At 40.4% G+C, this 15,588-nt stretch overlaps 1 protein-coding gene across 4 annotated transcripts in view; it reads left to right on the plus strand.

The window, feature by feature from the left end:
- The window catches only part of LOC139689918 (inter-alpha-trypsin inhibitor heavy chain H2-like), a 50,621-nt gene that overhangs the window by 1,373 nt on the left and 33,660 nt on the right, over nt 1–15,588 (plus strand). The window lies entirely within an intron of this gene.

Raw genomic sequence — 15,588 nt, forward strand, 5'->3', positions numbered from 1 at the left:
CAAATGTTTTCTATTTGTTTTCCTGCGTGGGATGGTTCCCAGTGGGAAACATCGGACAAAAGTTTGGAGATGGTTTTTAAAACGCCCAAGGCTGGTTGCAGATGGGATTCGCATCAATGAACTATTTATGACCGCTCCCTGTAATTAAGACCGGCGATCATTTAGATCTGTTACGTCGGAGAAATTTAATTAATGATTGATAAACACTTGCGGTAATTAAAATTGGGCACGAATACTCGAAGCAAATGGGCTATTTGTGCCACGGGTTTCGGTCTGTGGGTGCTAAATATTCACTGCTAGTATTCAACTAAATAAGTGCGGGATTAAACGAGAATGAGTGAAAAGGCAGAACAGACGATTATCAAAGCTTCGGGGAACATAAATTAATACTCTGAAGCAGATAAAAGTAATTATTCGAAACCAAATAGCATTTATTAATGCAGGTAAAAACGTTTCTCAATTCCGTTTGAAGTAATGCTCATCAATTATTTTCATATTTCCTGTTAAACAAAGAAATAGATATTTCCTTAGATAATGTTTGTGCTAAACACTCCTTTAAGTTATTTAACTCGACATCCAAAAAATATCATTATCTCAATAACTTCGCGAGTGGGTTAGATAATGCTGATTTCAATTTGCAAGTTTCGTTCGGATTACTATTTTAGTTTTCCGTAGGTAAAGCATGTTTAGGGGTTTACACGGATTAAAGTTCATTTAAAAACCCTTGAAGATATACTGGCGACAGAGTTTAATTCAAGAATATTTATGCACACTTTTTCATATCTTTTATATCGTTGTTGGTCAATAAGTAAAAAAATTCCCGAAAAAATATATCCAGTATTTAATAAGCTCGTATCTTCGTATACAAAATTTTGCCTCAATGGATAAGAGTTGCAGCCGACAATACACTTATTTTGGAAATTACATCTTTCAAGGTTTCTTTCCGTAAATGGATATAGTTCAGTTAATATACTTCCAAATTAGTACCAGCAATTTAGGACAAATTTCGAAAATGTAAATTCATAAATTACTTTAAAATGAATAAATTTGAATAGATATTTGAAATAAAACCGCTAACACTATTCACATTAACCTTTGAAATGGAAGACCGTACATTCAAAACAACTAGAAGGAAGCTAATTTCCTATGTTTTTGAATTAATTAAAAACATGTACAATTGACTCAATCATACGATGGTAGGCTGAAAAGTAATGTACACACGCTTGTAGACTACAAACAAAAACAAATAGCAAGATCGGGCAATAGCAATTAAATCAAAGTACAAATCTTTATAAGTACTACTTCTTAAACTTAAGTTTCAAAATCATATATTTATATTTCAACATAGTTACCGTCAAGGTTAACACATTTCTCCCAACGTATAACATGTTTTTTCATTCCTTCACTGAAAAACTCTTCCGACTCTTCTCGAATCCAGGACTTGACAGCTTCCTTCACCTAATCATCCGAGGTGTAATGATTACCCTTACTATATCTCTTGAGTTGAGGAAGAAAATCGGGGGAATAAGGAGGGTGTGGATTCGGTTCAAATTTCAGGTTTCGCAGAGCCTCTCCAGTTAGGCATGAGGTGTGTGGACGAGCGTTGTCAATGTTGCAAGATTATTGCTGCCAGGCTTCCATTAACACGACAAACTCGACCAATATGATTTGCAATTCGCTTCTCAGTGATTCGCCGGTCATTTTGAATCAAATCTTCGACGATTTTGCAATATTTATCGTCTGTGGCAGTGATTGGATGTCCGCTGCGTGTTTCATCAACAATTCTGGCTTTTCCAGGCTCGCAACCACGAAATTTTACTACCCATCAATTGATGACCTCTTAACAGCATTGTCACAATAAATAGCCTTTGAACTACGATGAATCTCAGTAGAGGCAACTTTTTCTGCGGTTAAAATTTTGATAACAGCACGCTTTTTAACTCGCGTTGACGTAGCACTAGAACACGTCTCCATACTTCCGCTTCCCAAAATACACTGGATGCATGTAAAGACCTCAAAATCTGCGCATGCGTGTTGAGGGGGGAATGTTACTTCCACATGCCTAAACCAGGAGTGCTTCTGAAGGTCATTTAGCTTGTGATGACGTGTGCACCAGTTTTCAGCCTACCCTCGTATTTAGCAAATATTTCATTTGAAATATTTGTGCTCAAGCATTAATTGATATGAAATTCTAAATGTATTTGCAATTAGCACCATTATATTGTAACTATTAAAGAACTCGTTTCATTGTAGAAATTAAAACTCGATTTTTATCACTAATATTTATGTATGAAAAATTTTATTAAAACGCATTCACTATCTTGCTGAATCAATTACCTAAACATTTTGTTGTAGATTACAGCCTTGACATGGTAACTCTAGGTTACTCAAAAGAAAGTACTTTCGTAATTTATTAAAGGTCTCCGTGCAATATCTCTCCATAGCATCGACAAATAAAATTTGTGATGAAAACACTAGCTTTGTCTTTGGTTGATACCAATGAAACATAATGTTACAGAATACAGTACTACAGGTACACTACTACGGTTTGGGCCATTTCATCGGTGATTTCAACGCTCTGATTAAAGCGTTGGTGCCCAAATTCATGATAAATATTTCACAAATCCTATCTCAAGCCATTGAATGAATAATGGTGTTGTCATATTACTCGGTCCTTATAAGTTCTTATCAATAGATTCATGAGCAGGTTTCCGGGCATAAAATAGTAATGCGTGTTTGCCATAAATAGCAGAAATACACATTTTAATTTACAATATTTCTCTCGCGTTTTACTAAAACTAGTAGGGAAACATTTATACCATAGACGAGAATCAAAAACAGTGCCTCCTGGTGTGTTAGCAATCTAGCGCACGGCTCGCGAGACTAATCCGGACAGCTGCGGATGAAGACTATCGCCATCTGAAACTTGTTGTATGTATTATTATTGATGTAAATATGTTTTTGGAAATTCCCTGAGATAGTCGTATGTGATCAGTTAAAAAAAATGCAATCTACTGAATCGCTGATTGATCAGAAGATCAACGCCTATTTTTTCCTTTCTTACCACTACAAATACATTAATAGTAAACGTTTCCTCGATATTTTTCAATTTTTACGTCAATTATTATTTCCGTTTGCCCTGCGGAAAATGCAATGATGTCATCAAAATTTTGCAAGAAATACATATAATAGGATAAAAAAGAAAGGCTGACCGTGAACTACATAATGGCATTTAATGACTCAACCTCGAAATTCCTCCTGGTATTATCCCAAGTCACTAAATTTTATTAATTCTTTTGCAAACAAAAGTAGCAATTACAAGGGTAGGCTGAAAACTAATGCACGCGTGCTTGTAGATCACAAGCTAAATGACCTTCAGAAGCGCTCCTGGTTTAGGCATGTGGAAGTAACATTCCCCCCTTAAGACGCATGCGCAGATTTTGAGGTCTTTACATGCAACCATTGTATTTTGGGAAGCGGAAGTTTTCATTTATTTTATTTATTCAGTATTAGTCCGAAAAAAGCACAATTTGGCCTTTACATCGAACTGTTAGCAACGATAACAATGGTCACATTTTACAAACACCCAAGCCCTAGCTGGAGGAAAACTCACCCAGGCGGGAATGGAACCCGCGACCCTTGGAATGGCAGACGAGGACGTTACCCCGCCGCCAACGGGGTCGGCGGAGAATGGAGACGTGTTCTAGTGCTACGTCAACGCGAGTTAAACAGGGTGCTGTAATCGAATTTTTAACTGCCGAAAAAGTGATTCCTACTGAGATTCATCGTCGCTTAAAGGTTGTTTATGGCGACGACGCTGTTGATAGGTCTACTGTAAATCGACATCCGTCTTCTCCTCAGGCGAAGATGTTCAAAAGACAACCATCCGCAAAAAAACCTCTTTTAACTGGCCTTTGGGATGCTCATCGAGTTTATGTGACCAATTTTCTGGTGCAAGGGGTAACGGTAAATGCTTCTCAGTATATACAGATTCTAAAACACCTCCGACGTCGAGTTTGTCGAGTTAAAGGCAGCCTGGCGACAATAATCTTGCAACATGACAACGCTCGTTGCTATACACCTCGTAAACAACTGAAGAGGCCCTGCGAAACCTGAAATGTGAAGCGATTCCCCCCATTCCTTGTTCCCTCGATCTTGCGCCTTGCGATTTTCATTTTTTTCTTCAACTCAAGAGAGACCCCAACGGTAATCATTACACCTCGAACGATGAGGTGAAGGCAGCTGTCATGTCCTGGTCTCGAGAAAAGTCGGAAGAGTTTCTAATGCCGGAATGAAAAAACTTGTTACACGTTGGGAGAAATATGTTAGACTTAACAGTGGCTATGTTCAAAAGTAAATATATGATTTTGAATCTTAAAAATTGTACTTTTCACCCGATCTCGCTAATTGTTTTTGTTCACGCCCTACAAAGCAAGTGATGTGGCATTACTTTTCAGCCTACCATCGTATTACCGTGAAACGCACTCAATTAGGGTGGAGGTTTGCACTTTTACGTAATATCAATAGAAGGAAACAAAAATAGAACATGATGCTAATTTACAGACATTTTTGAATGTCCCTTCAAATCTAAGGCTCTAGTTCTCTCATAAATTATAGCTATCACTTCTTTCCAATGCGTTCCAACTGCTATAAAAGAGATAAGGTAAAAATAAGCTTGAAGTTTCATGACGAAATCGAAATAAAGTCTACAATCAGTATATTTATATATATGATATATATATATATATATATATATATATATATATATATATATATATACACACAAATATATATACGTCTCCTTAAACTATTCTGACGTATACCTGGGAGCCATTTCTCGGTAGTCGTTGTGTCTACCTATGTCAGTTTTGTCAAGGTCAATTCCTTCAGACTGAGGAAGCAGTCGATAAAGAAGCATTGGAATATTTTTCAGCCAATGATAACAAAAATAGTCTGATTAGATTATGTATATGTATATATATATATATGTATTATTATTAGGTAATCTACCGGTTAAGGTAGGTTTTAAAACAAACCCATCTCTTCGCCACCATACCAAGTACTTCCTCATTTGGTTTCTTCTCCGTCCATTTCACCTTCTCAATTCTTCTCCACACCCACATTTCAAAAGCCTCCAGTCTACGTCTATCCTCCTGTTTCAATGACCACGTTTCCGCTCCATATCGAAGTTTTTACGAGTCTTTTCTTAACATCCTTACTCAACGTCCCGGTCATCAACTCCCTCCTCCTTGTAAAAGCCTCTTTGCCTAGTGCATTTCTCCTCCTTACGTTCCTACTACTTTGACCGTGTTGGTCCAAAACACTACCGAGATACGTAAACTGTTCTACCTGCTCTAGGTTTTGCCCTACTATTTTAATGTTTAGCTTAGCCTTTTTCTTTCTAGAGAATCGCATAACCTTTGTTTAATTAATATGGATTCTCATCCCATACCTGTCGCACTGAATTTCCAATTCACACAGCAATGCTTGCAACCCCTTGGCTGACTGACAAACTAAAGCTTGGTCATCAGCAAACCTAACTGATTTTACGAATTCCCCGCCCACTTTCATTCCTACCTCCATTTCTTCCCATGCCTCTTTGATCATTTCCTCTGCATAGAGGTTGAACAGCAACGGTGATAATGGGCAACCCTACCTTACACCCCTTCCTAACACTGCCCATCCGGACTCCCCGTTCCCCACCCGCACCTGAGCTGTCTGAGATATGCACAGGTTGCGGATTAGCCTCCTTTCCCTCCAATCTATTCCTATTTTCTGCAATACACTCATTAGTTTTTCCCAATTCACTCTATCAAACGCTCTTTCGAAATCTACGAAACAGGCAAATACCTCCTGGTTGTGTTCTATATTCCTCTCGATTAATAATCTCATTAGTGCAATGGCATCACGCGTACCTCTCCCCTTCCTAAACCCAAACTGATCATCCCCTAAGTAATCATTTGCCCTACTCTCTATCCTTTTGTTTGTGATCCTGAGAACAACTTTAGCTGCGTGGGATATGAAACTAATTGTCCTATAGTTCTCACATGACGTCGCCATTACCTTTTTCGGAATCGGAACTAAAACTGATCTCACAAAGTCTTCCGGCCAGATTCCCTCCTCCGCCCATCATTCAGATTCATCCTCGGCCGGGATCAGCCCATATAGCCTCTTCCTCCCACATTTTCCTAAGCATTTTAAAAGTTCCACGGGAATGTTATCTACCCCCACAGACTTATTTAGTTTCATCTCCCTTAATGCCCTTTCTATCTCATTGTCTAGTATGCCTGGACCTAAGCTGTCTTCCTCTACGTCATTTTCTTTTTCAATGTCCAACTTTGTTGGTCTGAGTTCTTTACTATACAGTTCTTCTATATACTCCTTCCATCTCTCTTGGATCTTTCCTGCGTCAACTATTACCTTACCCGCCTTATCTCTAACTGTTAGCATAGCTCTTCTCTTCTTACTTCCCGATAACGATATAACTTTGCTGTACAGCGCATCGATTTCACCCTTCCTCTGCAGACTTTCCATATCCTCGCACTGCGTCTTCCACCATGCTTCTTTTGCTTCATCTGTTGCCCGCCTCAATTCATTGTTCAATTCTTTGTACTTCATTTTGCCTAATTCTGTATTTATATTCTTCCATATTCGCCGCTCATCCATCTTCGTAATCATCTCATCCGTGATCCATGGTTTCCTAGTCCTTTTAGCGTTAACGGTTGCAATAGTGTCTTTGATTCTATCCGTTACCTACGCTATGTTGACTACGCTTCTTCCTACCTCTTCATTTAATACTATGGCAACCCATCGTTGGCTCTCGTCCCTTCCGCTGTATATTATTCTATACTTACCACTCCAGTAAACCCCGCTATCTTTCCATCTCACCTCGCATAGACCTAAAATATCTATATTTCCCCTTTGCAAACGAGGGGTTGCCATAGTATTAAATGAAGAGGTAAGAAGAAGCGTAGTCAACATAGAGCAGGTAACGGATAGAATACTACTAGTGGAGACAAAAGCAGAACCGAGGAACATAGTTATTATTCAGGTATACATGCCACCGAGCAACCATAAGGAAGAAGAGGTCGATAGGATATACGATCAGTTAGAGGACATGATCGCGTGTGTTCCAGCAGGGAAACATTTGATAGTGATGGGGGATTGGAATGCGACGGTAGGCGAAGGAAGAGATGGTGATGAGGTAGGGGACTACGGTTTAGGCACGAGGAATGACCGCGGGGAGAAAGCAGTTGATTTCTGCAGGAGACAGTGGTTAGTCATCACCAACACTTGGTTTAGACACCACAAAAGACGCAGGTATACATGGAAAATGCCAGGTGACTCAGGAAGATATCAGCTAGATTATATCCTGGTTAGACACAGGTTTAAGAACAGTGTGATTAATTCGCACAGCTTCCCGGGAGCGGATGCGGACTCAGACCACAATTTAGTTGTTATGAAATGTATCGTACGTTTCAAAAAGATAAGGCAGGGGCGGCCAGTTAGAAAATGGAATGTAGAAGCATTAAATGGGTTGAAAAGGAAGGAATACAAACAGGCGGTAGAGAAAATCATGGAGGATGGCAAAGGGCTTTAGTACTATCGAAGAAAAATGGGAAATGATCAAGAAAGGGTTGTCTAAAGCCGCAAAAGACACTATTGCAACCGTTAACGCTAAAAGGACTAGGAAACCATGGATCACGGATGAGATGATTACAAAGATGGATGAGCGGCGAAAATGGAAGAATATAAATACAGAATTAGGCAAAATGAAGTAGAAAGAATTGTACAATAAATTGAGGCGGGCAACAAATAAGGCAAAAGAAGCATGGTGGAAGACGCAGTGCGAGGATATGGAAAGTCTGCAGAGGAAGGGTGAAATCGATGCGCTGTACAGCAAAGTTAAATCGCTATCGGGGAGTAAGAAAGGAATAGCTATGCTAACAGTTAGGGATAAGGCGGGTAAGGTAATAGTTGACCCAGGAAAGATCCAAGAGAGATGGAAGGAATATATAGAAGAACTATAGAAAAGAGGTTAGACCAACAAAGTTAGACCTTGAAAAGGAACATGACGTAGAGGAAGATAGCTTAGGTCCAGGCATACTAGACAATGAGATAGGAAGGGCATTAAGAGAGATGAAACTAAATAAGGCCGTGGGGGTGGATAACATTCCCGTGGAACTTTAAAATGCTTAGGAAAATGTGGGAGGAAGAGGCTATATGGGCTGATCCGTAGTATTTATGAGGAGGGAATCTGGCCGGAAGACTTTGTGAGATCAGTGTTAGTTGCTATTCCGAAAAAGGTAAAGGCCACGTCATGTGAGGACCACAGGACAATTAGTTTGACATCCCACGCAGCGAAAGTTGTTCTCAGGATCATAAACAAAAGGATGGAGAGTAGGGAAAATGATTACTTAGGGGATGATCAGTTTGGGTTTAGGAGGGAGAGAGGTACGCGTGATGCCATTGCAGTAATGAGATTATTAATCGAAAGGAACATAGAATACAACCAGGAGGTATTTGCCTGTTTCTTAGATTTCGAAAAAGCGTTTGATAGAGTGAGTTGGGAAAAACTAATGAGTATATTGCAGAAAATATGAATAGATTGGAGGGAAAGGAGGCTAATCCGCAACCTGTGCATGTCTCAGACAGCTCAGGTGCGGGTGGGGAACGGGGAGTCCGGATGGGCAGTGTTAGGAAGGGGTGTAAGGTAGGGTTGCCCATTATCACCGTTGCTGTTCAACCTCTATGCAGAGGAAATGATCAAAGAGGCATGGGAAGAAATGGAGGTAGGAATGAAAGTGGGCGGGGGATTCGTAAAATCAGTTAGGTTGGCTGATGACCAAGCTTTAGTTTGTAAGTCAGCCAAGGGGCTGCAAGCATTGCTTAGTGAATTGGACATTCAGTGCGACAGGTATGGGATGAGAATCAATATTAATAAAACAAAAGTGATGCGATTTACTAGACAGAAAAAGGCTAAACTAAACATTAAAATAGGAGGGCAAAAACTATAGCAGGTAGAACAATTTACGTATCTCGGTAGTATTTTGGACCAACACGGTCAAAGTAGTAGGGACGTAAGGAGAAGAATTGCGCTAGGCAAGGAGGCTTTCACAAGCAGGAGGGAGTTGATGACAGGGACCTTGAGTAAGGATATTAATAAAAGACTCGCAAAAACTTTGATATTGATCGTAGCTATGTACGGCCCGGTCATTGAAGCAGGAGGATAGACGTAGATTGGAGGCTTTTGAAATGTGGGTGTGGAGAAGAATGGAGAAGGTGAAATGGACAGAGAAGAAAACAAATGAGGAAGTACTTGGTATGGTGGGCGAAGAGAGGGGTTTGTTGGGAGCAATCCTTTGGTGGCAGGAAAAAAAAGTGGATGAAGGGGGTGTTGACCGGCAGTTGGATGTTGAAGACGGTGATAGAGGGTAGAATGTTGGGCAAAAGAGGAAAGGGAAGGAACAGGATAGGGATGTTTGACGGGATGAAGGGAGGAAGGAAGTACTCAGCGATGGAAAGGGAACTGATATAGAGTAGGATGATGGATTTTGTGTTTTGTTAGGAGTAATAAAATATTTGTTTGGTAGTTGTGTCCATCCAAAAACCTACCTTAACCGGTAGATTACCTTAAAAAAATATTATATATAAATATATATAATATATATAAACATATATATAATATATATACATATATATTATATATATACATACATATAAATTCTTTATTTACCCAGATACTGTCAGGCAATATATATAGTATGTAGTGACCCTGAGGGTTTCACCAAAAATACAACTCCGTATTGGAATCATATGCGGAGAAAAATATGATAAAAGGACTACTTTAAAGTCAGTATTTTAAGCATAAATTTCAAGACTTATCTGGGCAAAATATTTTCCCTCATACGATGATTCTCCCCTGCTTTATTGTTTTTATTCATGAATCAATAAAACTAATTCAAAACGAAAATGGTAAAACCGCGCACATAATTGAGCTGGAACTTCAAAATAAAAATATGTATTCTTTCTCGATATTTATCAAAAATCGTGAGAGATCAAAGTTTAAATTTTAAAAATTGCCTTTGGGTTTCAATTTAGAGTTGCGTTTACCTGGTGTACATGTTCGCCACATTTTCGACACATATTTTTTAGCATTCGTAGAACTTATGAATTCCCCAGAGTGTGATGTATGCGTTAATGACGCCCAAGTTTGAACAGCCCGGGTGGAAAATTATTGCCTTAGAATCTTCGAAATCGGAAGAAATAATGCATGCGAAACAAGAGAGAGTACACGGATCACTTAAAGCATAATAGTTGCCGGTAGTACATGGGATCCGCTGGAAGATGGATTGATTGACAAATCCATCTTGATCCCGTGCAGCGTGAAGGCACTAGATTTGTTAATCTTGATTATGATGACGTTTCAGGCGTGATACGGTGGAATATCATAATCAATTAAAAAATGGCAATTTTCCACAAAAAACCGAGTTAGCGTATCAAAATTGGTACAAGATATAGGTTTAGAATCACTCGCGGGGTTTAGGTTAAATTGCAGATTATATCTCTTACATAAATTGGAAGGATATGTGCCTTAGCGATGATGTTGAAAATGCAGTCTTAGACTCCTTTCAAAAGGGTAGAAGAGTTCAAGTAAATGGAATAAGGGACAACTGCATTTTGGGCAAGATTGAGACTTTAAACAGGGTCCGTACAATAAGTATCGGAACTGATTCCAAAAATCATAAATTGGTTCCAGTTATCATTACAATTACTTAATAATTTTCAAAATACATCCCTCCTGTCTCGATAAACTTAGTTCGACGTGTCTGCCACTCGTCATAAGCCCGCTGGAAGTCGGTTTCCGGAATACTGTTGAGAGCCTTTGTCGTCGCCGCTTCAAGCGCCTCGATGGAGTCGAACCGATATCCTTTGAGCTATCCTTTGAGGTAATAACGTTGTCGAGAAAATCTTCATCTTCCTGGACAAAGTCCAAAATTTATTGCGAGATCTCTACCCGCGACAGTTTTTGTTCCTCGCTCAAGACTTTCGCCACCGGCTTCGCGCACACTTTCCTCATCGCAAGATCCTCTCTTACAATGGTGTGGACAGTTCCGACTGTAAGGCCGGTCTCCTCACTAATAAGGGCGATGGCTAAACGCCTGTCAGAGTCCAAAACGTTTTTCACTTTGGCCACCTGAACATCGGTTCGAGGGGTCGTCCGGCGTTCGACGCGGTGCTCGTCTTCGATGAGCTCCCGGCCTTCCTCAAACATTTTGTGCCACTCAAAAACTTGTGCGACTTAACGCTTCATCCCCATATGCATGTTTAATGAGTTCAAGGGTCTCCGACGCGGATTTCCCGAGTTTAACGCAAAAATTCACAGCGTAGCGTTTCTCGACGGTGGGCTCCGCGCTGGCGCGATAAGACCACAAACAATCATACGACACAAAAATCCACCTGTCTCAACGCATGCCCACAGGCGACTGAACTAAAGTGCGCCTGAGTGGTGAGGGACCCCTCTACCGAGCCGACCGGTCGGGCCCCCATCCACCGCTCCCTTGAGGCTACAGCGAACCAGTCACGATACTTATTGTACGGACCCTGCAGTCTCTTTTTCCACCTAATCCCTGCATATTACATTGAACATAGTTACAAATACCCAACCAGAGAGATAAGGTGCAGAACAGATAGAGGTTAGATGCCTTTTTCTCCACGAACTATAAGGGATCAGAATTACGTGGTCGACCGCGCCAGGGGGGGAAGTATTTTGCATCAAAAGTAGTCTGATGAGGTGTTACCCCTATACCCCCATGCCACACACCCTAGCGGTGGCTTGCAGGGTACCATGTATGCTTGCTTTTAATTGTAAGGGGCCGCATAAAACCCACCTAAGTACGCAGATTACCTAACAACGTTTATGCAGCCTTCTGTCCCCACATGATTGAAATGAAGGGGATTGGGTTGGTGCGGTGACTAACGTACTGGCTTCCCACCCAGAGGGCCCAGGTTCAAATCCTGGAGGTGGAAGATATTTTTCAGTGGTATCTCGATCCCTACTTGAGGTGCTTTGCGGAGGGCACTTAGGGTGAGTACGCCGTCCGTCGGATGGGACGTTGAGCTGCGGACCCCTTGGCACCTTTCGTAAAGAGTAGGCAAATGCCGACGCCGGGTTTCTCTCCACCCTTCATCCTTTCCTGTCCATCCCTAATGGTGCAAATGACCTCAGCTGTCGGTCGCCTCCCCTTAATACTACTACTGTGGTTGAAGGGAATGCTGCTCTCCTCATAACGGTTGCTCGGCCTCTGCAGGCGGTGATCTTTCTCGTTACAGGAAGTGGTTGTGTCTCAATATTACGTACTAGATGGTTAGCCAAAAGAAAAACTTAAGTCAAGTGCTGCGTCGTGCCAATCTAAGTACCCATGATCATAATAACCTCATCTGTATGCACAAAACTGAATTTTACCTTTATCTTAAGTGCGTTGAGAACTTTGGGCCAATAGTAAGCTCCTGTGAGGAGTGTTATTATGAATGTTAACTTTTTCTATAAATTATTTTAATGGATTGGTGAATCACTTTCACCTTCTGTCGCTGAGCATTTCACTGTTTTTCTTAGTTTACACGGGTAACTAATTATTGCTCCTGCATATTACAACATGCTCATTATTTAAAAAAATTATATCTAAAAAAAAGGTTTTTATTTGACATGTTACAGGCGTAACTTTTTGGAAATTGTGTATATCCAAGTTGCACGAGAGAAGCAAAAATACAAAACCTTTTACTTATTCGGATCACTTTTCCCGTCAGCATTCTCCTCTTCCCATTTCAACCGATCACTGCATCTCCCCAATCAACACTCTCCCGTTTCTGAGATACACATATTTATACATGAAGACAACTTGGTGCTTGGGAAACGATGCTCATTCACCATAGTCGAGCTCCAATAAATTTTAGAGTGGAAAATTACGTGTCAGGTCATTTCAATTGCAAAAATATAAGTTTCAATTCAAAAGATGACATCACGAAATTCCAACAAGCGACGCTTCTTGCAATTACCTACCGCGAGAGAGTGTATTCTAATTTCCGCAAACCATTCCTCTCACGTATTGGAAAATCGCGCATTGAGGCTGGGAAGCGAGCGGAAACGATCGCCGCCATATCGTGCTTCCCTCGCAGCCTTTTCTGAAATGTGTATGGATTCTTGTTCGTGTTTCTCGACGCCATGCTCTTGTGCAGCATACAACACCTTGCACAACACCATTGCCATGCTATCTTTTACCTACTCTGCGATGATACGTACCTACGCTCCCGTCGAGAAAATTGACTCGGGGCGCGCTCTTCTACTTAGTCCAAATTTTTCCCCAATTTAGCTAAACTGTGAATTTTCAGCCGAGATGCACAGCGTATATTTGTGTAACGTAAAAATAGCTCTAGTTTATAACAATAGCTATCAGATATGATTAGGATTATTGAACAAAAAAATGGAATTGGATATCTGTGACCAAACGAGACAGACTTACTGTTTGTCAAGAAAAGCAAGACGGACTAAGCTCTGAAAGTCGCAAATGCATGTATACAGAATTAAGGTGTACGTGGGAATATCGTCAAACTGAAATGGGGCACAGGGGTTGTTATTTCTCTGACGATAATCACTCGTGAAACCTTTAACGGAGGAAATATCGTACAAGTAGTAGTAGTTTTGAGGGGAGGCGACCGACAGCTAAGGTCATTTGCGCCATTAGGGATGGACAGGGATGGGTGAAGTGTGGAGAGAAACCCGGCGTCGGCATTAGCCTACTCTTAACGAAAGAGGTCCGCAGCTTAACGTCCCGTCCGACGGACGGCGCACTCACTCAAAGTGCCCTCCACAAAGCACCTCAAGTAGGGATCGAGATACTTTTGAAAAATATTGAACACCGCCGGGATTTGAACCCGGGCCCTCTGGGTGGGAAGCCAGTACGTTAGCCACCGCAACATCTCGACCGCTAAAGTATCGTACAAATATAGTAAATTTCAAAAATAAATATACCGATAAGTCTCCTCCACGTAGCAATTAAAGAGCAGTCAAGAATATTGCTGATTGAAATTAATAAAGAAAGCATATGAATGAATATTACGTCTCCCAGAGTAGAGATTTAAAAATTTCAAAATTATTTTTCATTAGCACAGCACGCAAAGAAAACACATTTGTTTTTCTCCCAAGCCCCGATAACAATAAACTGGTAATATTTGATTATTTAACATGTTTCCAGTATTCACTTGGAAAAATAGAATGAATGAATGTTTTTTTGTGAAATGAAATGCGATATACTACATTTAATGAGGCAATTCAACAATCTCTTCGTAAAGATCCCATAATGGCTATGCACGCAAAGTAATAACGTACGATTGCCTCGTATTTTCCCAGAAAGCTGAAATTGATAGATAGATAATCGTCTTCATTTTGGAGAGAGATTGAGACGGTGGGAACTCTTCTACCACCGAACCCCTTGCCACACATTTACAACATTAAACTTACAGATAAATATCACAAATTGTGCATAAATAGCAATGAAATTAATACCTATAATAATATCTTCGGGCTAACATACAGCAACACAATACATTAGTTGCCTAGTTGATCGATAACTATGACACAAAACATACAACATGCACTCATACAATACATACAAGGGATAAGGGAAACAATACTTTTTTACCTAAAGTACAATATAAAAAACAATAAACATTGTAATCAACCCGAAGGTCGGTTTGGTTGGTCATCGTGGAGTTCACCCAGCCCGACGGCGTGTGAAATTCACACATCAGGGCAGGGTGGGGGGGGAGGGCCTCCCTGCCCTGATGTGTGAATCCTTTCCCTGTAAGTACGATATGTACATACAATAAATGTGCTTCCAATGGATAATTGTTTATTAAGACTAATGTTTAAGAGAGGAAAGATGCATTTCCTGCTTCAGTACTCCAAACATGAATTTTAATTGTATCATTACGCTGTTTTGTGATGCGTATTAAAACATGATTTTTTTGCATCCTTGTATTTAAGTTCAAATATTCTCATCGCGTTAATATTTCATACCCTGGAATTTATTCAAAGTATCATATATTTAAGTGTCCAGTCCGGGAACCGTGCCCCTGAAGTGTTCGATGATACCCGCGAAAACTTTTCACAGATAATAGCAAGGGGCTAGACAACTTAAGATCCACGACCCAGATTCAGGACGCAAACGGTTTGAATCCAGCATATTGAGGCTGGATCATACATATTCTATCGTCTTTTTACAAAAAAATTGCATCTGTAACAGCGGTAATTTTATTTTAACCCAAATTTTATAACATGACTCCGATCCGAGGCTGTGAATCCCTTACGTGCCACCTAGGGCCCATTTTTTTAATTCTAAAATGGGAAATGACATCTGTGGCGGAGGAATGGCTTGACTGAATAAGAGGAATACTGAGCTTGAAAAATAAAATTACTCGAAAAATGTAATCTGAGGTGGACCAATTCCCAATCCGCGATTGGGTGCGTGTCCCGCGCTACGGAAGGAACTCCGTCATCGGAATAGTCAAGTCCGCACCTGGACATTCTAA

Source organism: Hetaerina americana, unplaced genomic scaffold (genome assembly GCF_022747635.1).
Source record: "Hetaerina americana unplaced genomic scaffold, ioHetAmer1.1.p SCAF_29, whole genome shotgun sequence".
In the NCBI taxonomy this organism is placed as follows: Eukaryota; Metazoa; Arthropoda; class Insecta; order Odonata; family Calopterygidae; genus Hetaerina; species Hetaerina americana.